This window comes from Schistocerca serialis, chromosome 4 (genome assembly GCF_023864345.2).
Source record: "Schistocerca serialis cubense isolate TAMUIC-IGC-003099 chromosome 4, iqSchSeri2.2, whole genome shotgun sequence".
NCBI lineage: Eukaryota > Metazoa > Arthropoda > Insecta > Orthoptera > Acrididae > Schistocerca > Schistocerca serialis.
The window spans coordinates 963,604,948-963,629,182 of NC_064641.1; positions in this window are offsets into that span (position 1 = coordinate 963,604,948).

Here is a 24,235-nt window from a genome sequence, read left to right on the forward strand (position 1 = left end):
CTGAAGTAGGTCGTGCAGGAGCAACAGGGACAGAAGTGCCCCCCACCATCAAGGGGGCAGTTGGAGTCCGACAGCTATGAGAGCCAACTGTACGCAGTGGAGCAAAAGATGGTAGAACTACTGTTGTAGTGGCGGCGTATGTTGACATCATATGCACAGGATATAGCGCCTCATATTTACTCTTAGCATCAGTGTAGGTCAGTCAGTCCAGGGTCTTTTATTCTACTATTTTTCTTTCTTTCTGGAGAATCATACAGTCTAGCGAACAAAGCGAATGGTGCTCTCTGGAGTTGACACAGTTGGGAGGCAGGGCACAGGGAGTCTGGATGAGGAGGATATCCACAATCCCGACAGGTGACGCTGGAAGTACAGCTGGAAGAAATATGGCCGAACTACTAGCACTTAAAGCACCACAACGGGGGAGGGATATATGGCTTTACATCACAACGGTAGACAGTCACTTTAAACTTCTTAGATAATGAGTCACCTCGAAGGATGAGATGAAGGCATTGGTGGATGTTGTCCTGACACTGCCAGTCTACATTTTATATCCTCCGTACTGCGACCATCATCAGTTATTTTCCTCCCCAAATAGCAAAACTCATTTACTACCTTGTGTGTCTCACATCCTAATCTAATTCCCTCAGCATCACACAACGTAATTCGACTACATTCCATTATCCTCATTTTGCTTTTGTTCATGTTCATCTTACACCCTCCTTTCAAGACACGGTCCATTCAGTTCAACTGCTCTTCCAAATCCTTTGCTGTCTCTGACAGAATTACAATGTCATCAGCGAACCTCAACGTTTTTATTTCTTCTCCATGCATTTTAATACCTAGTCCGAATTTTTCTTTCATTTCCTTTACTGCTTGCTCAATATACAGATTGAATAACACCAGGGAGAGGCTACAACCCTGTCTCACTCCCTTCCCAACCACTGCTTCCCTTTCATACCCCTCGACTCTTGTAACTGCCATCTGCCTTCTGAATGAATTGTAAATAGGCTTTTGCTCCCTGTATTTTACCCCTGACACCTTTAGAATTTGAAAGAGAGTATTCCAGTCAACATTGTCAAAAGCTTTCTCTAGGTCTACAAATGCTAGAAATGTAGGTTTGCCTTTACTTTATCCTTCTTCTAAGTTAAGTTGTAGGGTCAGTATTGCCTCACGTGTTCCAGCATTTCTACAGAATCCAAACTGATCTTCCCCGAGGTCGGCTTCTACCAGTTTTTCCATTCATCTGTAAAGAATTCACGTTAGTATTTTGCAGCTGTGGCTTATTAAACTGATAGTTCGGTAATTTTCATATCTGTCAACACCTGCTTTCTTTGGGATTGGAATTATTATATTCTTCTTGAAGTCTGAGGGTATTTCGCCTGTTTCATACATCTTGCTCACCAGATGGTAGAGTTTTGTCAGGACTGGCTCTCCCAAGACTGTCAGTAGTTCTAATGGAATGTTGTCTACTCCCGGGGCCTTGTTTCGACTCAGGTCTTTCAGTGCTCTGTCAAACTCTCCCATTTCATTTTCATCTACATCCTCTTTCATTTCCATAATATTGTCCTCAAGTACATCGCCCTTGTATAGACGCTCTATATACTCCTTCCACCTTTCTGCTTTCCCTTCTTTGCTTAGAACTGGGTTTCCATCTGAACTCTTGATGTTCATACAAGTGGTTCTTATCTCCAAAGGTCTCTTTAATTTTCCTGTAGGCAGTATCTATCTTACCCTTGGTGAGATAAGCCTCTACATCCTTACATTTGTCCTCTAGCCATCCCTGCTTAGCCATTTTGCACTTCCTGTCGATCTCATTTTTGAGACGTTTGTATTCCTTTTTGCCTGCTTCATTTACTGCATTTTTATATTTTCTCCTTTCATCAATTAAATTCAATATTTCTTCTGTTACCCAAGGATTTCTACTAGCCCTCGTCTTTTTACCTACTTGATCCTCTGCTGCCTTCACTATTTCATCCCTCAAAGCTACCCATTCTTCTTCTATTGTATTTCTTTCCCCCATTCCTGTCAATTGTTCCCTTATGCTCTCCCTGAAACTCTCTACAACCTCTGGTTCTTTCAGTTTATCCAGGTCCCATCTCCTTAAATTCCCACCTTTTTGCAGTTTCTTCAGTTTTAGTCTACAGGTCATAACCAATACATTGTGGTCAGAGTCCACATCTGCCCTTGGAAATGTCTTACAATTTAAAACCTGGTTCCTAAATCTCTGTCTTACCATTATATAATCTATTTGATACCTTCTAGTATCTCCAGGATTCTTCCATGTATACACCTTCTTTCATGATTCTTGAACCAAGTGTTAGCTATGATTAAGTTATGCTCTGCACATAATTCTACCAGGTGGCTTCCTCTTTCATTTCTTAGCCCCAGTCCATATTCGTGTACTATGTTTCCTTATCTCCCTTTTCCTACTCTCGAATTCCAGTCACCCACGACTATTAAATTTTCGTCTCCCTTCACTACCTGAATAATTTCTTTTATCTCATCATACATTTCATCAATTTCTTCATCATCTGCAGAGATAGTTGGCATATAAACTTGTACTACTGTAGTAGGCATGGGCTTCATGTCTATCTTGGCCATAATAATGTGTTCACTATGCTGTTTGTAGTAGCTTACCCGTACTCCTATTTTTTTATTCATTATTAATCCTACTCCTGCATTACCCCTATTTGATTTTGTATTTATAACTCTGTATTCACCTGACCGAAAGTCTTGTTCCTCCTGCCCCCGAACTTCACTAATTCCCACTATATCTAACTTTAACCTATCCATTCCCCTTTTTTTCTAACCTACCTGCCCGATTAAGGGATCTGACATTCCACACTCCAACCCGTAGAATGCCAGTTTTCTTTCTCCTGATAACAATATCCTCTCGAGTAGTCCCTGCCCGGAGATCCAAATGTGGGACTATTTTACCTCCAGAATACTTTACCCAAGAGGATGCCATCATCATTTAATGATAAAGTAAAGCTTCATATCCTCGGGAAAAATTACGGCTGTAGTTTCCCCTCGCTTTAAGCCATTCACAGTACCAGAACAGCAAAGCTATTTTGGTTAGTGTTACAAGGTCATATCAGTAAATCATCCAGACTGTTGCCCCAAAAAAGCCAGCAACAACTGGAGGTTTTCTGGACGTGGGAGACAGTCAGTAGCAGAAAAAACATTACAATGAGTGGGCCGATTCCTGTTTTTCATGAAGAAGTGGACCAGGTAGTCCACTTGTTCTTGGAAAAACATGAACATTTGTGTTAACAGTACTTCAGCCCCGCATCACGCAATTTAGTAAAAAGGGTAAAGAGGTTATGCAGATGGTCTTAGTGCACAGCACCCATAACAATTAAGTCACCCAGGTAATTGGAACAAGAAGGGATGGATACAGTTAACTCACTTTAGCAGAAGAGATTCCAATAGGCAAACACTTGTATTTGTATGAACGAAAAGGCATATTGATGACAACAATATATTGTGAATCCTCATTAAGTGGAATCTATAAGGAAGGAGCAGCAAGATCTATTTTAGAAAAACATTCACCTGCTACAAGATTTAGAGAGGTCCTTTTGACACTGTGCGAGGTAGTTTTCCACCAGTGCTTGAGCATCAATTGTTGACATAAAATTTCCACAAACCCAGAGGGAACCATTTGGCTTCTGGATTACAACCAGAGGTGTGGCCAAAGCACTAGGTTTGACCAATTCTACAACCCCAGCAGCTTTAAGGTGATCAAGTTCTAGCTTAATGGACCTCCGTAATGAGACTGGAAGATGATGTGCATGACAGAACCGAGAAACCACATCCGGAAGTTAAGTATGTGGTGCAGCATAAACCAGGCCCAAACAGGTGTGAAAGAAGCAGAAATGTCATCACGTTCCTAGAAGGGAACCATGTCAGAGACGATTTGAAGTTCGTCTGTGATGGAGAACCCAAATTGCAAGAAAGCATCCAGGCCAGCAGATTGACTGTTTACAACATCCTGCGTTAGCAACCGTGTAACCGCCTTATTTTTGGCTGTAGTGGTGAACTGACATCCAAGGGGAATAGAAAAGTCACCATACACAACCAGCTTTTGAGGGGCAGGGCCGAAGATGGGTAACCCAGATAAGTGTATGTTGGGATGTTAACCAGGGAAACTGTCGGTCCTGTGTCGACTTGGAAATGCGTGTCCTGAAAAGTTAACTTGAGATCAATATAAAAACTTTGGGGGGGGGGGGGGGGGGGTGCACAAGGTTTGCCCTGGGAAACCGTGGCACAGATTTCATGCACTGTCCCACAATGCACGTTAAGAGTATCATTGGACTAACTTGATGGGCGATGGAAAAAAATTCGGAGATGTCCCTCCTTCCAACAACAGGTGCAGTGTGCCCAACGATCAGGACACCCTCCCCATCGGTGCCTCACAAAAAAAGGAGGGCAGACCCACCGATAGCCCTGACATCGCTGGACTGGCTGCTCAGGTGTCACCGACACACCCAAAAGTTAACAATCGTGATACCATCTTCAGGAAGAAGGCTGGTGAGATTCCGACCCGGCAACAGTTGTCGAACTGCAGGGATCCAGGGATCTGCCAGTGAACTGTAAGAAGTTCATTTGCTGCCTGCGTGGGATCTGCCAGTGAGCTGTAAGAAGTTCATTTGCTGTCTGCGTGATGGCAGAAGAGTGCAGAATTTCCAGTATGTTACCCAAAGATGGATTCTTGAGTTTGAGGGGTGCAGTACAAAGCTCTGGATCAGGAGCCAGTAGACCACTTAGGACACAGATCAGGGAATTGTGTACAAAGTTTTTGAAGATAGATTGGCACAGATGAAGTCGCAATGACAGCTGAATCCTGGCAATTCCATCACCTGTGATTGATAAGAATGGCCTCCTTGCTTGTGGTACTCGTGGAACCTCAGGTGAAGTGTGACCACGTGGACCTATTGTTTAAATAGGTCAGCAACAACGAATACATTTGCTGGAAGGTGAGTGCAACTGGGTTTAAGTGTGGAGCCAACTTTATAAGTGAGAAAAATGTGTCTGAGAATCACAGCAAATGATAACAACCACAAACGGATATAGCAGTAGACAACTCCGTAGAGTAAACCAGATCAAGAGACGAGATGTAACATGATTTGAGAGTCAATAATGAAGCATAAGGTACGGAACACAGGAGCTCATTCAGAACAGAGTCTGTGTACCTGCACAATCAGCTTTATAAGGACCATGTGAGTGCAGACAGGCTGGTGTGGCAGGCACGGCCAGTGTGCAGCACTGTGGCGGTGACAGTAGTAATCACAGCTTATAGGGGCACCCCCTCGAGAGGGTAATCTCGCAGGCTGTCCAAATTGTTGGACCGGGACACCAGGTAGACACAAGCATTCTTGAATTTTACAAGTGGAAACTCTATTTCTAATATATCCTATGTTCCCATAACCTTCATTCATTGGTCATTGTCCCATTGTTCTTCACCTACTTAGCTGCTTGCCTGTCCCCACTTCAGTACCACACAGCCTTCTATTTCTCAGGAGCACCCATAATATTTTTCCTCTTCTCCTTCCCCCCACACCCTATCACGCACCATCTAAACTCCTGACTGCAGCTAACTGTACCATCCCCTCCCCATCACATTCCTGTGCACTCCTACAACCACAACTTTACCGTCCACCATCTGTACTCTTCTCTACTTGGCCCTACCTGCCCCAGCCTCCTCCTCATGCCCAGCACCCAGACTGATTCTTGCACATGCGACATCTCAACTGTATGGTGAGTAGCAATCTATCCTTTTCGTAATATAGTCACTACCCACTCCTGGATTTCCATTGTCTGATAAAAGCTTCCTACCTATTTTTGTTGCCCTTTATAGTTTGCTTATAATCATTGAGACCAATTTTAATGTAGGTAGTGTACGAAGTGTTGACAGTAGAAGAAACTATCACTGTAATATTAGTAAATAAAAATAATTTTTCAACTTGTCACTGTATCTCTATAACTCATTAACCATTAAAAAAAAAAAAAAAAAAAAAAAAATGGCCCTGAGCACTATGGGACTTAACAGCTATGGTCATCAGTCCCCTAGAACTTAGAACTACTTAAACCCAACTAACCTAAGGACATCACACAACACCCAGCCATCACGAGTCAGAGAAAATCCCTGACCCCACCAGGAATTGAACTAACCATTCAAACAAAGCTTACCACACTTTGGCAATAATTTATTATTGTCCAACTTCACAAGATCTCTTCTGTCTCTCTCAGATTTCCGGCTCTATAGTGAAATGAAATGTTAGTATTATATGACAGATTCTTTCCTTTCTCATTAGAATAGGTTCCTTCCCATCAGGGTCTATCAAAGGGCAGTTTTGGTAACATTGAACTACTTGAAGCCTTTAAATCAGTCACTCTTTTTCACCCGAAACATCCACGGTTACACAGTGAATGTGTGTATGCCATTTTTTGATGTCATGGAAGCCATCTTAACAGGACATGTATTTCACTTTTTTTTTTTACACACTTTCTTTTCAGTTCAAGATTATTGTACATGAAATCTTAACAGTTCACAATAGGATGAACACTGTAAAGAAACTCTGATAGAAAAAATAGGTGTAAAATAAAACAGTATTGTAGACAGAGAGATTCTGACGGGAACATATCCAGCTGTCAGATGGGCAACACACAAAATATACAATCACTTATCATCATCGACGTTTGTCCAAAGAACAGTTTGGTGCAGTTATCCATGATAGTCTATCCAGTGCACTCCTCCTCATCTCTGTGACACTTCCACAACCCACATCGATGAGGCCCTGCTTACAGCATCCAAGCCTTGGACTCCCTCTGCAATTTTTACCCCCTCACACTTCACCTCCATCTGACAATCATTTGATGTCTCTGAATGTTTCCTATCAACTGACCCCTTCTTTTAATCAAATTATACCACAAATTTCATTTTACTCAATGCAGTTCAATACTTCGTTTGGTATTTGATCTATCCACCTAATTTTTAGCATTCTTTAGTACCACCACATTTAAAAAACTTCTATTCACTTCTTGTCTTAACTGCTCATCATCCACATTCCCATTTACTCCAGAATAACACCTTCAGGGAAGTCCCGAACAGTCAAGTTGCAATCAGATAGCAAAACAAATGTAATACTTTTAGTGTATTTTTTCCTAATCTGATTCTGTTGACATCACCTCATTTCCCTTGTTTAAATTTTGCTGATGTTCAACTCTCAATCTCTTTTCAAGAACCTAATATTCCATTCGAGAGCTTCTGCAAGTCCTTTGCCATCTCTGACAGAATAACAGTGTCAGATGAAAACCTCCAAGTTTTTATTTCATGTCTCTGAAATTTAATTTCTTTTCCAAATTTCTTCTAGGTTTCCCTCATAATCTGTTCAATGTACATTCATTTGTCATAATTTTAAAACACATCTGATGTAAATAATAATTAAGTATGTGTAATGGAATTATTTCCTCTATGCAAATCAGCACAGATTTCAAAAAAAGTGGTCATACAAAACCCAACTCACAATTTACTCACTCAACATACTGAAAGCCAAGGATCAAGAAAGTCAGGTAGGTGCAGTAGTCCTCAGTATCTGAGAAATGTTTGACTCAACACCATGTCTAAGATCAATATCAAAGCATGAACATGTGAGGAACTGAGCCAAATTTATGACTGGATTGGGTATTTTATGGCAGGTAGGACACAGCAAGTTAGCTCAGGTGAGAGTAATTGAAATATGTAAAACTAGCTACAGGTGTGTCCCAGGAAAGAATGTTAACAACTTTGCTGTTAATGTTGTATTCTAATGAACTTTCAGGTGTTTATATTAATAACTTCCCCAGATCACACATTTATCTATAGTTAAGAACAGTCTGAAAGAAGCTGCACAATTATTCAGTCATATACTGAAATCTTCAAAAATCATGAAACCTTTGGAACATATTTTGAATGTTCAGTAATGTAAAATTGTGTACTTTTTTAAAAAAAAGAGGAAAAAAGGGGGAAAAAAACAGGAAAGCAAGGTATTCTATAATAACAATAACTCAATTGGGATATGTCAGCTCTCCCAGACACCTGGGTGTAACAATTTGACTGGTTCTATTTCATATGCCTGCAGAGGTAAAGCAGGTGACATAATGCAGTTCAGTGGTAGAATAACACAGAAATGAAATCAGTCCATGAAAGAGACTGCATACAAAAAAACTCTTGAGGCTCATCCTAGATTATTCCTGAAATGCATAGGAAATACGACTATCACAAGATATTGAATAGACATGAGGAAGGGCAGCACAAATTATCACAGGTTTGTATGATCCATTGGAGAGTGTCACAAAGATGCTGAAAGAACTGAACTAGCTGATGCTTGAAGATACACACAAGCTAGTCCCATAAAACCCTCTTAATATATTGCTACAAAAATGTTACAACGCCTTACGTGTCACTACCATAGGAATCATGAAGACAGTTAGACTAGTTAAAATAAATGCACTGGATTTAAGCAATCTGTGGTGTCACCGCCAGACACCACACTTGCTAGGTGGTAGATTAAATCGGCCGCGGTCCATTTAGTACATGTCGGACCCGCGTGTCGCCACTGTGTGATCGCAGACCTAGCGCCACCACAAGGCAGGTCTCGTGATACGAACAAGCACTCGCCACAGTTGTACGAGGACATTGCTAGTGACCATACGGACGAAGCTTTCTCTCTCATTTGCCGAGAGACAGTTACAATAGCCTCCTGCTAAGTCCATGGCTACGACCTAGCAAGGCGCCATTAGCCTTACCTACTTTGAGAGTTATAGTATAAATGTCTCAAGAAGAACGCTGTATTCATCACATAATAAAAGTTAAGTATAAAGCAGCTACGTACTTTTCTTGCTACCATTCAATAGTTATTCTGTTCCAGAATTGATGCCAGTCGGCGTGTGTGTACGCGTGTCTTCCATTTCGGCTACCTCGAGTGGCGTAACAGTCTTGTTACGTCACTACAGATTGGCGACGAGGCAACGGAAAGGGTTTTGTTCTCTCTAATTGCTTACATTTATTTGTGTCATGGCTTCGCCACAATCTCCAGCTGTACTGTCCGAATTTTATCGCTTGCAGAATCAGCACACGCAGGCGTTATTGGATGCCTTTGGACAGCTCGTCCAGGGTCAACGTGCCATTCAAACCGATGCGGCCACTGCCGCTTCATTGCTACCGCAGCCACAACATGCTGTTGCGCCTCAATTCCGACCCTTTGATGCAAACCACGAGACTTGGTAGGAATGGTCCCGCCAGTTCGCCTTCCACCTCGCCGCCTACAGAATTCAAGGTAATGAGCGGCAGCCGTTTTTGCTTTCTTGTGTCGGTGTGTCCACCTACCGTGTGATAGTGAAATTGTTTCCCCGACGCGACGTAGCAACACTGTCCTACGAGGAAATTTTGTCGGCATTGGACGCCTATTTCAAAGAAACAGTTAATGTGGTTGCAAAACGGTATACGTTTTTTCGTACAAAACGTACGGCCGGTCAAACTAATAGGGAGTGGGTAGCAACATTGCAAGGACTTACTAGGGACTGTGCCTTTGAATAAGAAAGACCACAGTCACAGTCAGATACAATGGTGCGTGATGCAATTGCACAGAACGTTTCTGATGTTCGCATACGGGAGCACATTTTGAAACTCGTTAATCCCTCCCTTCAACAAGTGATAGACATATTGGATAGACAAGACACACTTGACTGTGCTCAGGAATCTTTTGAAACTTCGCCAGCAGTGTGTAACATTAACCGGCCCGCCGGGCGAGCTTCGCGGCCCGGTCAACTGCCCTCGCGCAAACAAACGCAGCTGCCACCGCGTTATAAGCCACGTGTGCCGCGCCAGCCCACACATGCAGTGAAATCATGCCCGCGGTGTGCTACTAGACATTCGCATGAACATTGCCCGTCACGCCAAGCTATTTGCTTTTTCTGCAATAAGAAAGGACATGTTCAAAGTATTTGCCAGAAAATGCTCAGATCAGACACTCTTAACCATTCCAGGCCCTTTGCTTCATGCCGGAATCGAACCAAGGACACTCAGGCTCGTGGACCTTCGCCCATGGACATTCATGTCGTTAATTCCACTTCGTCCAGTGCTACTTTCTCTACCAGTGACTGTGTTCGTCCCACACAAACAGTGCGTCGACGTCGCCGGAAATCACGTCCATTAGCAAGTGATTCTGTACCAGTGTCTGTTCAAATTGCACGAGACAGTCGCTCTTGTCGCCAGCAGGATAATAAACTTTTTGTGGATTTGGACTTTAATGGCAAGGTCATACCATTCCAGCTCGATACCGGAGCTGCAGTTTCATTGCTCAATCACGACACGTACAAACAACTGGGCGCACCTCCGTTGCGTGCAGCAAATGTTAAGTTACATAGTTATTCAGGACAGACTATACCTGTGTTAGGACAGTGCACTCTTTTTGCGACATATAAAGGACAAACGAAGCTTGTGTCATTTTACGTTCTTCGTTCTTCTACTGCAGTGAACTTGTTTGGCTTAGATTTATTTCAGATGTTTAACATGTCTATTGTACATCAGGTTCTATCAGTGAATCAAACTGTGCCTACAGACAGTGTTTCTAGTGTATGTGAAGAATTTGCAGACATTATTGCACCGGGCTTAGGTTGCGCTAAACACTGTGAAGGTCAACGCGCAACCGAAATTTTTCAGAGCGCGCAATGTTCCTCACGCATTGCGTCATGAGTTTGCACGAACATTGAACAATGTAGAATCACATGGTGTGAGTGAATGTGCGCAATGCCTCTTCTCTTTCAGCTCCGCTTCATCGCGTACACCGTACAGGTGTTCCGTTTCTCTGGACGATGGAATGCGTACGCGCCTTTCACCAGTTGAAATCGGCGTTGCTTTCAAATACTTGCCTCCCGCCTTTCGATCCCCAGCAACCCCTTTTGTTGATGGTAGATGCATCGGATTTCGGGATCGGTGCTGTGCTTGTGCCCAAAGTGGGCTTGCATGATCGCCCTATTGCCTTTGCGTCGAAATTGATCTCATCTGCGCAAAGAAATTACTCACAAATAGAGAAAAAAGCTTTGGCTCTCGTGTTTGGTGTTACTAAGTTCCATGATTTCTTGTATGGTCGTCACTTTACCATCATCACGGACCACACACCTTTGACATCGCTTTTTCATCCGAACAAGCCTGTGCCTCCGCGTACAGCGCAGAAATTCATTCACTGGTCTATTTTCCTCTCGCAGTACTGCTACGATATCTTGTATCGGTCCACTGCTCAGCACGGCAACGCTGATGCGTTGTCCCGTTTGCCTGTTGCTGAGGATAAAGCATTCGATTCTTCCGAACTTGCTTGCATGTTCATTGATTCGGAAACCGATGAAGTGGTCGAATCATTTCCGATCGATTTTCGTCGTGTAGCTACAGCCACCGCTGCTGACCCTGTCCTTGCTACAGTTTTGCGTTTTGTTGCTACGCAATGGCCTTTGTCAAAGTCTCGGATCGAGGATCCGTTGGTTCGCAGGTTTTTTTGCTCACAAGGAGAGACTTTTTGTTCAACGTGGTGTTTTGTTGTTGCGTTCTGATAATGATCAGTCCAGAGTCGTGGTCCCAGGTTCGTTACAGTTCTCTGTTTTACGGCTTCTTCACCAAGGACATTGGGGTATAGTGCGAACGAAACAACTTGCTCGTCAGTACTGCACTTGGTTCGGAATCGATGCTGCGATTACGAATATGTGTTCTTCTTGCATGGCGTGTGCCAAACAACAATCCGCACCGCCGCAGAAAGTCTTTGCATGGCCAAAAGCCACTTCCCCTTGGCAACGCTTGCACATTGATTTTGCTGGTCCATTCTGGAATGCTCGATGGTTGGTTCTGGTCGACGCCTTCAGTAATTTTCCTTTTGTTGTCCGGATGTCTTCCACGACGTCCTCCGCCACCATCCAAGCGTTGTCTGCTATCTTTTGTATTGAAGGTCTTCCGCAGACTATTGTTTCCGACAATGGCCCACAATTCATGTCCGCAGAATTTCAGTCATTCTGCCAGGCCAATGGTATTGAACATCTGACATCTGCGCTGTTTTCGCCTCAGTCAAATGGTGCCGCGGAACAATTGGTCCGGACTTTCAAGTCACAGATGTTGAAATTGAAAGAGTCGCATTCTCGGGAGGATGCATTGTTGCTCTTTTTGTCTTCGTATCGCTCTCAGCCCCGAGATGGTCGCTCGCCGGCTGAGTTGCTCCATGGTCGTCCTCATCGCACCTTGATGTCTTCGCTGCATCCGCCGCATCAGGTTCCTGTGCAGCGGCAGACTCCTGCTTTTGCTCCAGGCGACGTTTTATTCTATCGCAACTATCGCGGTTCACGCCGTTGGCTCGCAGGGCGCATTCTTTGCTGCCTCGGCCGCGCGATGTATTTGGTTTTGGGGGCCTCTGGTGAGGTGCGTCGGCATCTCAATCAGCTGCGACTCTGTCGTCGCACGGGTTCTGCCGCTCCCCGTCTGCTTTCAGCGACGGTGCCGTCCGGTCAGCGCCCTGGGGACCCGTCTACTGGCTCGCCTCATCCCCAGGTGTTACCAACGATGCCTTCCATTTTGCCCCATGGCGACGCGCCGCCGCCGCCGCCGCCGCCTGTTCTCCCGCCGGCGCCGCCCTCATTCGACGCTTCGCTGCAGCCGCCAAGCGCCTCCCTGGGTCACGCGCCGCCGATCGCTTCCCGTGACCAGCTTTCCTCCGCCATGGAACTCCCGCCCGCTCCGGACCACATGACGTCATCGCGCGTCAGCTACCCCGACGCAATGGAGGTCGACCCTTCGGCCCCTCCTGTTTCTTTACGGGCGCATACACCGCATGTTGACATGCACCCTGGACTAGGTTTTCAGGCGTTTCCTAGCTCCCCTCGGACCGAATGGCTGGGTGCAGGTGGCACAGCCTCGCCTGTTGTTAGGCTCCCCACCTCATCGCATACGTCAACATGGGGTACTCCCCACGGCGGGCGGAAGCCTTATCTCACGACCGTTCGCAGATTTGCGGGGGAGGAATGTGGTGTCACCGCCAGACACCACACTTGCTAGGTGGTAGATTAAATTGGCCGCGGTCCATTTAGTACATGTCGGAACCGCGTGTCGCCACTGTGTGATCGCAGACCTAGCGCCACCACAAGGCAGGTCTCGTGATACGAACAAGCACTCGCCACGAGGACATTGCTAGCGACCATACGGACGAAGCTTTCTCTCTCATTTGCCGAGAGACAGTTAGAATAGCCTTCTGCTAAGTCCATGGCTATGACCTAGCAAGGCGCCATTGGCCTTACCTACTTTGAGAGTTATAGTATAAATGTCTCAAGAAGAATGCTGTATTCATCACATAATAAAAGTTAAGTATAAAGCAGCTACGTACTTTTCTTGCTACCATTCAATAGTTATCCTGTTCCAGAATTGACGCCAGTCGGCGTGTGTGTACGCATGTCTTCCATTTCGGCTACCTCAAGTGGCGTAACAGTCTTGTTACGTCACTACACAATCATTCTTCCACAGATCTATGCATCAATGGAATAGGAAGAAGCCCTGCATAGGGTGCAAGGGAAAGTTCCTTCCACCATGCAGTACACAGATTTTTGCAGAGAGTATAGTTGTAGATGTAGATGCATACTGAATAGTGCTGAGGATAGGCTGTAGTCCTGTCTCCCTCTCTTATGAAGCTCAATGTCCCTTTTTATGTCCTCCTCTTCTAACTACAGCCAGTTTCTGAAGTTGCAGATCAGGTTTTTGATCACTGTATATTATCCCCGGTACATTCACTATGTCAAAGAGTCTAGTCCAGTCCACATTTTTTTCAAGCTTTCACTAAATTTATACATGATAAAAATGTGGGTTTGCCTTTTTTCGAGGTGCTTTCTTGGACAAATTGTAATATCACGACTGACATTTATCCAGAACCAAAACTAACCTTTCCGGAGAAGATGTTCTATCAGCATTTGATTCTTCTGTACATAATTATGGCCTTACATTGTAACTGATTTAGACTGGTGGCTCAGTATCACTGACATCTGTCAACACCTGACTTTCTTGGAACTGGAATTTTTACATTCTGACACACATCTGAAGATATTTGCTCCATCTCTTATCTTGCACACAAGGAGACATAATTTTGACAAATCTGTCTCTCCTATAGGTGTCAATAATTTGGACTGACTGTCATCTACTCCAGGAACTTTGTTTCCACTTAGGGCCTTTCAGAGCTTTGTCAAATTCTTGTAGCATCATCATATCCCCTATATCATGTTCGCCTTCTTCCTTCTATCTTTCTATAATATAATCCTCATATTTCATCTCTTATGTACACTCTCTTGGTCCCACCTTCCAGCCGGCCGGTATGGCTGAGCGGTTCTAGGCTCTTCAGTCTGGAACCACGCAACCGCTACGGTCTCGGGTTCGAATCCTGCCTCGGGCATGGATGTGTGTGATGTCCATAGGTTAGTTAGGTTTAAGTAGATCTAAGTTCTAGGGGACTGATGACCTCAGAAGTTAAGTCTCATAGTGCTCCGAGCCATTTTGTCCCACCTTCCAGCTTTCCCTCCTTGGCTTATTACTGGCTTGGCATCAGAGCTCTTTATATTCATCCAGCTGCTCCCCCTCTTTCCACAATTCTCTGTCATTACCATAATTATGTACACTCCTACAGCCTTGCTTTTGTCCTACAGCCATTTATGCATAGTCATTTTCTACACATTTGTATTCTTCTTTCCTGCTTCATATGTCAAATTTTAATGGATTCTATTATTTATTACTTTGAGCTTTCCCTCATTACAGAGGCTTATCTTCAACATAATAATTTACTTGGACATTATAATACAAACAATAAACGTTCTTAAACTATATTTTCAAAATATTCCTCCAGGTGTATCGATTTTGTGTGTCCTCTTCCTCTGTGCCCATTCTCCTTATTGTGTGCTGTACATTTTCGAGCCAGGTGGTCATAGGTCATCCTCTTCTTCTTCTCCCCTCTGGTTCCCACTCCAGTATCAATTTTGGTATTCTGGTTTTCTCCATTTGTCGTACATGGTGTACCACTGTAATTTCTACCTATCCATTACATCGTATATTCTTTCTTAGAGCTTCTTGTTTTTTAATTTACTTCATGTTCATTGTCCAGGTCTCCGTTCCATACAGAACCACACTCTCTAATATGGATTTGTATATTAATTTTTTAGTTCTGCTCATTACATTCCTACTCCATAAGACTGAGTTAAGCATCACAATGACCCTCCGTCCGCTACTAATTCTTTTATTGATTTCTGACTGATTTTCTCTTGATTGTCCCAAGTAACAGAAAGTGTTAATCTTTTTGATTTTCTTTCCTTCAATGTACAGCTCATCTGAATCATTAGTGAAGTATTCTATTTTTTGGTAACTAATCTTGAAACCCAAAAATTTGTATGCTACTGCTAGTTGATTGCACATATAGTTAGCATCCTCCCCATCTTGTGCTACCACTACTTGATCATCAGCAAACAACAAATGATGTAGGTAAACTCCATCTCTTATTTCTAATCCCATACTATTACATTTATGAGACGATGTTCTAAGGCAAATATCTATATAGATTTAAAATAATGATGGTGACATGGGACAGCTCTGTAAAAGGCCTTTGATTGTTCTAAATTTCTGTGGAAGTTTATTACCAACTTTCACTTGGCAAATGTCTTGTCTTCACCTATGTGATTCTCTGCTACCTTCCTTCTTTTACTTTTCAAAGCTACCCATCCATATACTGACTATTAATTCCCCCCCCCCCCCCTCCCCCTCAATACCATTACAGTGCATGATAAAAAGTGGTACTGATACCTTTTTCCAAGGACACAGTTTCCCTCTCCCAAAAACAAAAAATATATGTTACTGATAAATAAACTGAGTGCTCATTGGTTAAGACTCAAAAGAAAAAGGAGTGGCTGTAGTTTCCCCACGATTTCATCTGTTCGTGGAACCAGACCACCAAGGCCGTATTAGCAGACGTTAAAAGACCAAATCAGGCTCATAGGCAGATGCCACTACAACTACTGGAAAGGAAGCTGCACTCTTCAACAACTTTAGGTTAGTCTACCATCTCCACAGATATACCAATGTTGTGGTTGTACATACAGTACAGTTGTATGTTTTGCTGAATCATCCAAGCCACCTTAGCTAGGCACAGTCCATGTTCATGGAGTGTCGGGTCCTTGAGTGACCATCAAAGAAGGATCTCATTTAACACACACACACACACACACACACACACACACACACACACACACACACACCCTATAGCTGCTCAGGCCAGATGCATGTCGAACAGGAGGAACAATCCATAGCAGGGTAAAGAGAGGGGCAGTCTAGCACAGGTGGAAGAGGAGGAAGCAATGCAACCTGGCGGAGTCTGCAGGAACTAGAGGTGGGAGATTAGGCTACCTGGTGTAGCACAGGAAGCTGTAACGGAGGGAGGGAAGGGGGGAAAAAAACTGATCAAAGAGGAAAGAAGAACAGAAAAGTAGGAGGGACAGGTTGGTGTACTTGCACAGAGCTGTGCACAGTGGGGATGTGGGTTTGTGGCTCGGGAGACGATAGGCGTGGCAGGGAACTGTTGGGCAGAAGATGTGGGGACAGTAGGTTACCGTAGGTTGAGTTAAGCACAATTTCAGGAGCAGATAATGTGTTAAGGATAACTCTAATCTTCATATTTCAGAAAAGCTGGTGGTGTATGGGACAATGCAGATGGCCTGGGCATATTATGTTTATCTCCATGTTGTGCAGGGTGCTCCACTGTGCTGTAGGCCATGTGCCAGGTTTACAATGAGCAGCAAGCTATCCATTCTGTAACGGATGGCATTATAAATTAAGGAACTTTGAGGCCAGTACATTCTGAATCTCTAATTTAGATATTCATGGAAATCCTATGGTACTAGACAGTCAATTTATTTTTCCCTATGATCGGCAAAAAAGCTGAATTACGAACTTCATAGGTTTTCTGGTGTAATCAACGAAGAGTTACTCTCATGTGGTCTTTATTCAATGAATACAAAATTCAGTTAGAATTTAAAGAGAAAAATTCTGAAGCAAGCAAAACAAATTAATGTTTCCATCGAAGTTGATAATTCAATGTTCTACTGTCATTTTACAGGTCATCCTCATAATCAGGACAAATGAAGGTTCTGTATCTTCAGAACATAAAGCAATAAATATCAAAATTTGCTGCTTCTCTCCCTTGGGTACCATTAGGTCCTGGTTGGTTTTCCAAGCAGGTTCTCTGATTAAGTTGAGGAGTTTTGTTTCTGTGCTTGGCACATATTTTGGGTTTTGCTGCCAACCATATGAGTTTGTTGATGTTTCTTTTCCTGCTACCAAACACTTCAAAATAACTTTTGTCCTCTATATTTTAAGCCCTGCACTGAAGTGCTTTTTTTTTACATTTTGTTTTTGCTATAGTTGCGGAGTAGCTAAAATACCATGTAATTCTATAGTATGTGTACTACACACAGGACATTTATCTGCCATTCTTTGGTAGTGTTCCCTGAATGTTCCTGATCAATTCCCCCTACATTAGATCAATAACTTAGGGAGAACTGCTAACTGCTGAATCATCACAGCTGAAAGTTGTTACAGTAGGATGCTCACTAGAAACTGAAGGTGCAAATCTAGAGTTGTGAATCACTTAAGGATTGGAAGGAAAGATTCCTGTTTCTTTGAAACGGCAGTCACCCTCACTGGTGTCATTTCTCTCAGCCAGGCACTTACAAATATCACAATTGTGATGGTTTTAACTCTTCCAGTTGACCAGTAATGAGGCCAGCAGCAGCCCAAAATATTCAAATGTTTTCAAAACACATCTACAAAATGGCAAACGTTCACATTTAATTCCTTTATAGGCAATAGAATACTTTGATGCCTAGTATTGTTGCTGCTGCTTACGAAATCAACAGAATTTAGCTCCATCAACAAAGTGGAAGGTTTTGCAAGGATACTAGCTGCCACTGGGCATTTCTGTCATTTCAAAACAGGTGTATTCACAAACTGTAATGCTCTTCATCTTTACACAGCTTTCCTCTGAGCAGAATCATGGGTGGGATACTTTTAATTACAGCATTTTCACATTCGACTATTGTTACATACTCACCAATAGTCTAAACTCTTTCTATTAAAAGGGTCAAGTGGCAATCCACCTTATCCACACTATGTGTATTTTACTGTTTACCAAGAACTCCTTCATTTAATTTGCAACATGTGCCAACTTTTTGCAATATCAGCGTAAGAAACATTCTCAACCATGTCCTGCAAGCTAACGTATTTAACTTTTTGATTGGTATTTGAAAATTACTCATTTAGCAAAAGCTAAACATTCTGCCAAAAACATACATCCTGGTTCCAAAGTTTATATCATGGGCCTACCCATTTTGCATTCACAGTTTAAAATTTGACTGTGCTTGCATGAAGTACTTGGAGGTATTCATATTTCTTCAGCAGTTGTCACACTCATTCCACCTGTGATCCCATCTAATGTCCTCCCTGAAACTTTTTGTGCCCACTGTCCGTACTATTTGGCTTTCTAATTATCACATATGAATTCTTTCTGATAGGAGGTCCAAATCCTCTTTAATTTAGGTTTCAAATAGATTTAATGCACAAATTCTACTTATAATAACCTGCTAAGCAAAAGGATGTTCACAGGTGTCAGTGTTAATACAGACTGCAATTAATTGTGGTGGTACACAGTATGTTTCTGTGCATATGTGTGTGTGTATTGATGACAAAGGCCTTAATAGTAGACAGCTGTAATTCTGAGTGTGTTTTTGTTGTGCCTCTCTGCGACTCGGCATCTCTGTCGTATGGAGACCCACTTTCCTTCATTCAGTTCCTCACTACCTCCACACCACTAATAATTTTCCAAATTTAATAACTAAGGTATGAGCTTTAGAGGCATATCTTTCAAATTACTTCAGATATATAAAAGAAAGTCACATTCACTGAGACTGGTCAAATATAGCAATCTAAAACAACATTACTTCAAGAGGGTAGTGGGAGACAAATCACAGTTGAAATATAGTAATAGTAGCCTGAAGAACATTCTAGCAGAAGATTGTATACAAGCTGTGATCTTCAATGTCTCACTCATGCTTCCAGGATTGTGGGCTCTGAGCTGTATTTGAAACTGATATTTTCACACACATACATAACTTCTTTATACCACGTTCATTCACGGTAAATTATTCTCAGTAATCAAGTTATATTCACTGGAACTTAAGTGTATCATTACAAAGCATGTTAACCATTTATTATCAGCAACTATAAAATGCACATTTTAAGACCCATAAAGAGATGACAGCATCCAGTAACATGCCAGGAGTTTCTCCAGAATTTATGTTTTGCACAAAAAAAACTGCAACTGATTATAATGTAAAAATCAGAAGCATAATCCACAAACAAAGCTAGAATGAAGAAAGACCAAACAAAGCCAAAAGGAAGTTTACAGCTGGATAAAAATTTGAAAGAAGGAATTGAAGTGAAAGAGGAGGCATTTCATCTTAACAGATAAAACCAGGCACTGGGTGGAAATTTTAAGAATGATGAAATTACACATTTCATTGCACGCAGTACCCAAGCAACATTTTGCAGAATCTCAATCTAATACAGTATTACAACTTGGATCAACAAATTTTTAAAAACAGCAAGATATGTCAGTACATTCATAAGGAAATAATTAAACAATGGAAAATCAAGGATGGAGTAATGACAATATTATGAAAACCGTAGATTACTGACTAGAAAGTGGACATAAGTTAGAGGGTCAAAACAAAGACTGATAAATATTTCATGGTGGCCCTCTTCTGGAGTGCACACACACACACACACACACACACACACACACACACACACACACGGTGTCTGAAGTGTGAGGGCATACAGTGATATGGTAGGGACAGGGTAGGGCACTTAGGTGCAATCAACATATTTGATGAGGAAGGGGGAAAAGGAAGAGTAACATGAGAGAATTTGAATAAGGGAAAAAAACTGTGGGTGTACTGGTGGAATAGAAGGTTGTATAGTGCTGGACTGGGAGGAGGGAAAAAGTGGGTGAAAAATGTCAAGTTCAGGGTAACTGGAACAAAGGATATATTGCTGACAACAAAGATGTGGTCTTTAAAGTAACGGAAAAAAAAAAACAGAGCAATGAAGCTCAATCGTACCAATCCATGTGACAAGGTTTTGTTAGATGGTGGATGTGACTTGAGTGCACCAAAGCATACCATCAAGTTGCCCATCACAGAACTGTCACCATTAAATTGTGACATAATACAGCTCACACATTTTTATGCTTTTTTGAGTCTTGCAGTAAATAATGAGGAATTACAGGATATTGCTAAGTATTATCATATGCTTAGTTAAGTAACCTGTGTTGTGACGTAACAAGACTGTTACGCCACACTGAAGTAGCCGAAAGAAAGGCACGCGTACACACACGCCGACTGGCGTCAAGTCTGGAACAAGATACGTTACGACTGCTATCAAGAAAATACGTAGCTTTGGAATATATTTAACTTTATTTACTCCTTGTGATACATCTCTCTGGACTATACAAATGAGACTCGTAAGATACATGCACCGTTACAATTGGCACCTTGCTAGGTCGTAGCCATGGACTTAGCAGAAGGCTATTCTAACTGTCTCTCGGCAAATGAGAGGAAGGCTTCGTCCGTATTGTCGCTAGCAATGTCGTCCGTACAACTGGGGCGAGTGCTCTATCGTATATCGAGACCTGCCTTGTGGTGGCGCTAGGTCTGCGATCACACAGTGGCGACACGCGGGTCCGACATGTACTAAATGGACCGCGGCCGATTTAAGCTACCACCTAGCAAGTGTGGTGTCTGGCGGTGACACCACAACCTGTGTAGCTCTCTATGTAACTGCTGATCTTCTGGTGACTAGCACTTATTTTAATATGGCTTTCAACATGGTTTGCAACAGATACAATAACCCTCATTTGATTGCATCAACCCGTGAAGAAACTGTTAATGCTCCCATCAATGACAAGGGCATGTGCAAGTGAACTTCATACACTGCTTAACATGGCTGTAAGCGGTGTGCATGCACTGGTGGCATTACAGCTAGATGTATCCTTGCTAGACATGATGATGTCACAGTTCCTGAAAGAGAAGGCTGACTAGTCTGTAAGAACAAAATCTTAAACCGGTCTGAGTCCCAATAGCTTCCTGACATTTCAAGAGTGTGTTTTCCTCGAAAATAAATGCAAATCATTGGGAATCATCAAGAATACAGTACCGCCTTGGCACAGCACCTCTGGGGACAAACAGCAGACAGCCTCCAATGCAAAGCACTTAGGACATTGGAGGAAACTCCATGTTGCTACTAGAAGGCAAGGACTATCTCCATTGGAAGTGATCATCCTATGCTTCAAGAGACTTAACTGTGTTGGCAGGGCAGTATGAAATGGTAGAGCACAACATTTTGTCAAGGTGTTGAGTTGTGTCATGGTTTGCAAAAACTGACACTGATGCTCCAACTTCCTTGAAGAGATTCTGGGAGACAAAAGAATTAAATCATATTGTACTAATGAGAAGAGCAGCAATGCAAAGCACACTTTGTCAAACACACAACTAAAAATTTCACATGTAGATTCATTCTTCATCTTCCATTTTGGAAAGAGCTGAGCCAGTTACTCAATTTGTTTCACACTTCAGCAAAATGCTTCTCAGAGAGTGAACAGAAACTAGTGACAAAACTGAAGTTTAAGGAAAGTTATACAGACTTTGAGGGAGTACAAGGACTTAGGACAACATATGGAACCAGTAGTCATGACAGATGACGTTTTGTGTTAGATGGCACTTAGTACTGTCTCTGAGACAGCCAGCTTGACTACTAAAATGGGACTTGTGTTCAATTGTTCTGCCAAATCAAAAATAAGTTTGCCACTAAACAGTCTGGTAAAAATAGGACCAACCATTCAACAGGATTTGTGACCCATAATATTTTGTTTCTGCATGCAATTCACTGCCTTCACAGCAGATATAGAGAAGTTGTATTGACAAGTTCTGGTGACAGATGAAGATCACGCTTACAGAAAAATATTGTGGAAGAGTGACAGGGCTGTACTACTTCAGAAATACCTATTGAAGACAGCCACAAATCAAATGGCTTGTGCAACTTTTCTTGCAGCATGGTGTCTGTTACAATTAGCTCACAAAGAGAGCGACCAGAGTGAAGCTGCAAACATTCTCACTAATCATTTCTATGTGGACTATCTTATCTCAGATTGTGATACACTAGGGGCTGCAATCAAGCTCCAGCAAGATCTCATTAAGATATTTATGGAACGTCGAACCTCACTATGGAAATGGTGCAGCAATAGTCCAAAACTACTCCAAAACTGTAGAGAGAGAGAGAGAGAGAGAGAGAGAGAGAGAGAGAGAGAGAGTGTGTGTGTGTGTGTGTGTGTGTGTGTGTGTGTGTGTGTGAAGTGCTTGACATACAGAGACAAGAAGAGCTATCTATGAAGTGTGTGTGTGTGTGTGTGTGTGTGTGTGTGTGTGTGTGTGTGTGTGATGATTTATTTTAAGAAGATTTTAGGAAGTGCATCCAGCCACAATTGTAGCAAGAAGAGTGGCTCTTCTGTCATTTTAGAAAGGTACTTGGATGTGTAATTGCAATAAATACATATTTTTGACAACTGTAGGTGGTAATTGACATTTTTAATGAGTACTGTGATATAACATATTACTTTGGTAAACTCATTTATTTCACAATCACTGTAGTATGTATGAATGATGGTGGCTATCATAAAGTTTTTTTTTAGTTAAAATAGAGGATTTACACTTTTATACATTTTAGGAGTTCTCTCTCTTGTGCATGAAAGCTGGTGCAGGTGACTGAAGCAGTTCTGCAGAGTGGGACAACAATAGCTGCTGTATCATGCTTCAATGCAGTGGCTTTTTTCAGTGGTTTATTCCATACCACGTCATTACAGTACAGCAATATGCTGCGTCCTTAGATCTGTGAGCAATGTGACCATTGGCATTACATCTGGAGAATGAAGTCAAGTGTCATTATGATTTGGTATGCGAACTGCTAACCCATGTATATCCTTTAGTTATTAAGGGGAGTTTCTCTTCCAAATGAGGAGTCGGTATGTGAGTATTCTCTGATAAACATTTTGGGTTGTTCTACAGAGAATTTAGAATCGAGGTAACATTTCAGTTACCAGTGCAGTAGAAGTTGCAAAGGTTGTGGGGTCAGGAAACCAACTGGAGTGTGGGACATAATGAGACTGTAGTTGTGGTAAATAGGATGTGTAGAAAGGAGTTTATTTGATTAAGTAAGTTGGAAGTGTGCAGGGCAGCACACAGGAGGAGCAAGTAATGAATGGCTGAAACCATGGGCTGATGAAATTTGTGAACACCCTGGAAAGAGGCAGGGAGGAATGTGGGGTTAATTATATGCTACAAAATGTAACTTTCTTGCTACTGGTGAAACTCACATTTGCTCTGCCAGTCTCAGACGTGCTCGTTGAAGTTCCTCCCCCTCCGCTCTTTGTGGAAGAGGTTCCTGATGAGGTCCTGATTGACAGAAAAAGAAATTTTGAGTTAATATAACGAACATTTTCTCTGCAAAAGTGAAACAACCAAATAAAATAAGATTGTTTCAACATGAAATGTTGGGGTGTCAGCGGCAGGAGGTGGGCCGTTGTCCTCAATAGATACTGATTGTTATATTAACTCAAAAAAATTATTTTTTTTCAAACATTTTATTTGCAAAATTAAAACAAACAAATGAGAAACTAAGATTGTTTCAACATGAAATGAAAAAGAACAGAATCAATTATTTCAATCTTTTAGAATCCCTACTCATCAGTGAACGACTGAGCATCTAATCTACTCAATTATGTATGAGAATCAACATTTGAGCATCTAATCTACTCAATTATGTATGAGAATCAACATTATTAATCAAGAGCCAGAAAACCAGAACTTTACTCCAGTTGTAGGCCAGTTATCTAAAGACTGTCAGGGGCAAATAAACATTTACTGTCAACATTTCACACAATTGTTTATTAAATTTTAAATTGCTTTGTTAGTACAGGCAATAGTTGTGTGATTCAGCAATCAAGTTTTTATAAGGACAATGATGAAGGGAGGTACATAAGTAACAGAATAATAAAATTGGATAGATAAAAATAAAATCTACTCATCAAGC